This window comes from Pongo abelii, chromosome 9 (genome assembly GCF_028885655.2).
Source record: "Pongo abelii isolate AG06213 chromosome 9, NHGRI_mPonAbe1-v2.0_pri, whole genome shotgun sequence".
Classification (NCBI taxonomy): domain Eukaryota; kingdom Metazoa; phylum Chordata; class Mammalia; order Primates; family Hominidae; genus Pongo; species Pongo abelii.
In genome coordinates, this window is record NC_071994.2 from 28,044,826 (window position 1) to 28,050,712 (window position 5,887).

Consider the following 5,887-nt stretch of genomic DNA (forward strand, 5'->3'; position numbering starts at 1 on the left):
CAACTATCCTTTGTGCAACCAGAAACACACCAATCACAAATGCAAATACTATCATGTAAAGTTAACAATACTTACATGCTGATATGAAGTCAATAAATCTTATGTCACATGATGAAAGAAAAAGGAAATAAAATGTATTTTCTTAGTACAAGTGTATACATGCACAAACATGTTTTCAAAAAAGGAGGAAATACTCATGATAATTACAGTCCTTGTTTCTGCAGTTGGTCACGTGACCACAGCTGGTATTGGTGACTGTGTCTTTCTACTACCCATTCTGTATTCCCTTTGCCTTCAGCAAGCACCTCAGCAGGTCATAACTCTTTTCCTGGTGGAGTGACCCAAACCCTCATTCCTGAAGGATCTGGACCATTTGTAATCCTGCCTGGATTGGGCTATTGCAGTTTCCCATTAACCTTAATCAGAGGGCATGATAATACTAAGAGACGATCTAATGGATCTCCTGTATTCCATGCATACTCTTCCTCACCTCCCTTGCAGGGTAGTAGACTGATTTCATCTTGATAGTCCAGGTCAGCCGCCCCAGCCAACGCTGTAACTTCCTTCTTAGCCTGTTGAATTAGAGACAGGAGGAGCCCAAAGTGTCCAGGTGGCAATCTTAACTTCCAGTTTAATGGAATCATTGTTCTGTCTTCTGGTGGCAGTGTTCCTGTCTCTGGAACTAAGACCTCTAGGACAGCAGAATGTGAAGTTGCAGGAACAGGAAGCAAAAATTTTGCTAGTGGATCAGTAGGGGTGACGATGAGTGGTGCCACTTCCACTTCCACCCCTTGATTCCTGGACCTGTGAATCCTGGCTATGGGAGAAACAATACCATATATTGGATGCTGATTCAGAGCATACACAGCCTTCTAAGGAAATTTGCCCCAGCCCTGCAAAATATTGTCCCCTAGTTGGCACTGTAATTGTGACTTCAAAAGGCCATTCCACTGTTCTGTCAATCCAGCTGCCTCAGGATAATGGAGAACATGGTAAGACCAGTGAATTCCATAATCATGAACCCACTGCCACACTTCTTTAGATGTCATGTGAGTGCCTTGGTCAGAGGCAATGCTGTGTGGAATACCATGATTGTGGATAAGGCATCCTGTGAGTCCATTGATGGTAGTCTTGGCAAAAGTGTTGTGTGAAGGACAGGCAAACCCATATCCAGAGTGAGTGTCTATTCCAGTGAGGACAAAAGTCTGTCCTTTCCATGACGGTGGAGGTCCAATATCTGCCACCAGCTGGCTGATCACCGTGAGGAATGGTGCCATATCGAGGGCTAAGTGTTAGTCTCTGCTGCTGGCAAATTGGGCTTTCAGCAGTGTCTATAGCCAGGTCAGCATTGCTGAGTGGAAGTCCATGTTGCTGAGCCCATGCATAACCTCCATCCCTGCCACCATGGCCACTTTGTTCATGGGCCCATTGGGCAATGAAAGGGGTAGCTGGTGAAAGAGGCTGAGTGGTGTCCACAGAACAGGTCATCCTATCCACTTGATTATTAAAATCCTCCTCTGTTGAGGTCACTCGTTGGTGAGCACTCACATGGGATACAAATATCTTCACAGGTTTTGATCATTCACAGAGGTCTATCCACATACCTCTTCCCCAAATTTCTTTTTTTTTTTTTTCTTTTTTTTTTGAGACGGAGTCTCCCTCTGTCACCCAGGCTGGATTGCAGTGGTGTGATCTTGGCTCACTGCAAGCTCCGCCTCCTGGGTTCACACCATTCTTCTGCCTCAGCCTCCTGAGTAGCTGGGACTACAGGTGCCCGCCACCATGCCTGGCTAATTTTTTGTATTTTTAGTAGAGATGGTGTTTCACAGTGTTAGCCAGGATGGTCTCAATCTCCTCATCTTGTTCATAATCTGCCCACCTCGGCCTCCCAAAGTGCTGGGATTACAGGCATGAGCCACCGTGCCCGGCCCCAGATTTCTTTGTCACCAATTTTCCTATCATGCTTCTGCCAAGACCCTGAACATCTAGCCAAACCATTGGCTACAGCCTGTGAATCAGTATATAATCATACATCTGGCCATTTCTCCTTCCATGCAAAGTGCACAACCAGGTGCACTGCTCAAACCTCTGCCCACTGGGAAGATTTCCCTTCACTACTGTCCTTCAGGGATGTCCTAGAAAGGGGCTGCAGTGCTGCAGCTGTCCACTTTCAGGTGGTGCCTGCATATCCTATAGAACCATCTGTGAACCAGGCCCTATTCTTTTCTTCCTCTGTCAATTGATCATAGGGAACTCCCCATGAGGCCATCAGTGCAGGCTGGGGGAGAGAAGGCAGAGTGGCATTCCATGGGCATTTGAGCCACTTCCTCATGTAACTTGCTTGTGCTTTCAGAACCTGCTCAAGCCCAATCACGTATATACAACTTCCATTTGATGATGGAATGCTGCTGTGCATGACCCACTTTATGGCTAGATGGGTCAGAAAGCACCCAGTTCGTAATAGGCAGTTCAGGTTGCATGGTGACTTGATGACTCACGGTCAAATGTTCAGTTTCTAGCAAAGCCCAGTAACAGGCCAAGAGCTGTCTCTCAAAAGGAGAGTAGTTATCTGCGTAAGATGGCAGGGCCTTGCTCCAAAATCCTAGAAGCCTCTGCTGTGATTCACCTATGGGGGCCTGTGAAAGGCTCCAAACAGCATCCCTATCTCCACTGACACCTCAAGCACCATTGGATCTGCTGGGTCAGATGGCCTAAGTGGCAGAGCAGCTTGCACAGCAGCCTGGACCTATTGCAGAGCCTTCTTCTGTTCTGGACCCCACTCAAAACTGTCAGTCCTTTGGGTCACTTACTAAATGGGCCAGAGTAACACACCCAAATGAGGAATGTGTTGCTTCCAAAATCCAAATAGGCTCACTAGGCATTGTGCCTCTTTCTTGGTTGTAGAAGGGGCCAAATGCAGCAACTTATCCATTTCCCGTTAACTTTAGAAGGAATATCTCAACAGACCCCACACCACTGGACCCCTAAAAATTTTACTGACCCCTGAATTTTAGTCAGATTTATTTCCCATCCTCTGGTGCATAAATGTCTCACCAGTAAGTCCAGTGTATTTGCTACTTCTTGCTCCCTGGATCCAATCAGCATAATGTCATCAATGCAGTGGACCAGTGTGATATCTTGTGGAAGTGACAAGCAATCAAGGTCTCTCCGAATAAGATTATGACACAAAGCCAGAGAGTTGATATACCCCTAAAGTAGAATGGTAAAGGTATATTGCTGGCCTTGCCAGCTGAAGGCAAATTGCTTTGGGTCAGCCTTATGGACAGGAATGGAAGAAAAGGCATTTGCCAAGTCAGTGGCTGCATACCAGGTACCAGGTGATGTGTTAATATGCTCAAGTAGTGAAGCCACATCTGGTACAGAAGCTGCAATTGGAGTCACCACTTGGTTAAGCTCGTGATAATCCACTGTCATTCTCCAAGATTAATGTGTCTTCTGCACAGGCCAAATGGGAGAGTTGAATTGGGATGTGGTGGGAATCACCACCCCTGCATCTTTCAAGTCCTTAATTGTGTCACTAATCTCCACAATCCCTCCAGGAATACGATATTGTTTTTGATTTACTGTTTTTTTAGGTAGAGGTAGCTCTAATGGCTTCCATTTGGCCTTTCCCACTACCAGCCCTCACCCTACCGTTCAGGGAACCAGTGTGGGGGTTCTGCCAGCTGCTAAGTATGTCTACGCCAATTATGAATTCTGACACTGGGGAAATGACTACAGGATGAGTCTGGGGACCCACTAGATCCACTGTAAGTCAGACCTGAGCTAAAACACCATTAATTACCTGACCTCCATAAGCCCCTACTTTAACTGGAGGACCACAATGATGTTTTGGGTCCCCTGAAATCGAAATCAGCTCACAGCCAGTGTCCAGTAGTCCCAGAAATGTCTGATCATTTCCCTTTCCCCAGTGCACAGTTACCTGGTAAAATGCCAGAGGTCTCCTTGAGGAAGGATGGGAGAATGATTAACAGCATAAATTGTCGGTAGCGTAGTGGGGTTATTCCTCAAGGGCACCTGGCCTCACCTTCATTCAAGAGGTTCTGGGTCTGTAAACTGGCTCAAGTCTGGAAATTGGTTGAGGGGCCATGATTCTCTTTTTTTGTAATTCAAATTAATCTTTTATCCATTCAACCTAGAAGTTTTCTGCTTATATAAATTAAGTAGGAATGAAGTCGGCTTCCTGTCAATTTCACTTCTAGGAACACCGTGATTAACTAGCCAATGCCAGAGCTCTACATGAGTCAGACTATTCTATTGCACTTTGCCTCTGCTGTCCATTATGGTAGCTATGCCCACCTTGCCTTTGAAAGGTTGAGGTTCCTTGCCTTGGAAGGTTGAGTGCTGCCACTCGGCCCCTGCCATCTGGGGATCCAATTATTCCCATTGTATTTAAATTTCGTGGTTGAGTGACTGCAGTTCCCACTGTTAGATCTGACATACAGAGAAGAGCAATTACAGGGCTCTTCAAAGATACAGGTGCTGCCCTTACAAATCTGTTTTGCAAGGCATTGATCAAGGGTATATCTTCTGGACTGTCCCAGCTGGGATGAGTACCTGGTCTAAAGTGACTAATCCACTCCACTACCCCAATCTCCCTAAGCCTTTGGATCCCTTCCTCTACATTAAACCAAGGTAGATCAGGCATTTTCAGCTTGTGCACAGTGGGCCGTCTTTTCATCCATATTTCAGCTAAGCAAGCAAATAAATTATTAGAACTTTTTTTAACACCCCAAGCTGCAGCATTAAATGCAGAATCCCTACTTAGTGGGCCCAAATCAATAAATTTGGCCTGATCCAACTCTATATTCCTTCCACCATTATCCCACAGCCTTAATATCCATTCCCATGTGTGTTCTCCAGATGTCAGCTTACATAAATTAGAAAACACAAAGCAGTTATTTTCTAGTGTAGCACAGCTCCTCATGGGTCACATCTGAACCTCACCTCTAGGGGCCCGCTAGGACTTTAGTCAAGTTATAGGTCTAGAAGCAAACAGGGGTGTTGGAGGTGGCTCCTGAGGAGAATCAACATTATCTTGCCTGGCAACTGCCTCATAGTCACACCCAGGATCAATACTTTCCACCCTTCAATCCAATCAAGTTGATACTCAGTATTAACCATCACAATATATGTGTGTATATGCCCCCATAGCATGCCCTATTTGTAAAGTGGCATTTCCTTCTCATTACATTCTATATGAACTTACTATTTGTTACAGTAACTGCTGGAGTGCTTACAAATTTTAAAAATATATGTTTTATACCTATGTGTAAATACTTAATGATAGCATGTATATAAACACAGATGACAAATACATCAATGCAAATAAATGTACTAAATTGCTGTTATTTCATTAAAATAATGTAAATTATATGCAATAGGTAAAATAATATAAATGTATGGTATGCAATAATAAGAGCTAACATTTCTTGTCTCATGTTATATGTTAGATGCAATCCTAAAACTGTTACATATATTCTCTTACCTAGTATTCATGAATGACACTATAAAGTAAGTACTATTATTAACCACATTTTCTAAATAAGCACATTGAAGCACAAAGAGATTAAACAATTTACACGTGGACCACTCACATATTTTGGACAGAGACCATGATTTAAACTCTGACTCCAGACCCAACACTTTTAATTATTATGCTATTCTGTTTCTCAGTCAGTGCACAGCATAGAGTTTTATACTCAAATTATTACATCAAGGAACAATAATTTAATGAAGCAAAACATCATTTACTTTGACACAAGAGCATATATTGAGATATGAGAAAAAGTATTAACTTATATTTTGTTAAAGTTTAAATATTTGCCACTAATTTATTATTTCACTCACTATTGCATGCCTATGT

General features: G+C 43.6%; 1 pseudogene; it reads right to left on the reverse strand.

Annotated features, from left to right (window-relative positions):
• Positions 1 to 203: 203 nt before the first annotated feature.
• Positions 204 to 4,386, reverse strand: LOC129048854 (uncharacterized; annotated as a pseudogene).
• Positions 4,387 to 5,887: the final 1,501 nt, after the last annotated feature.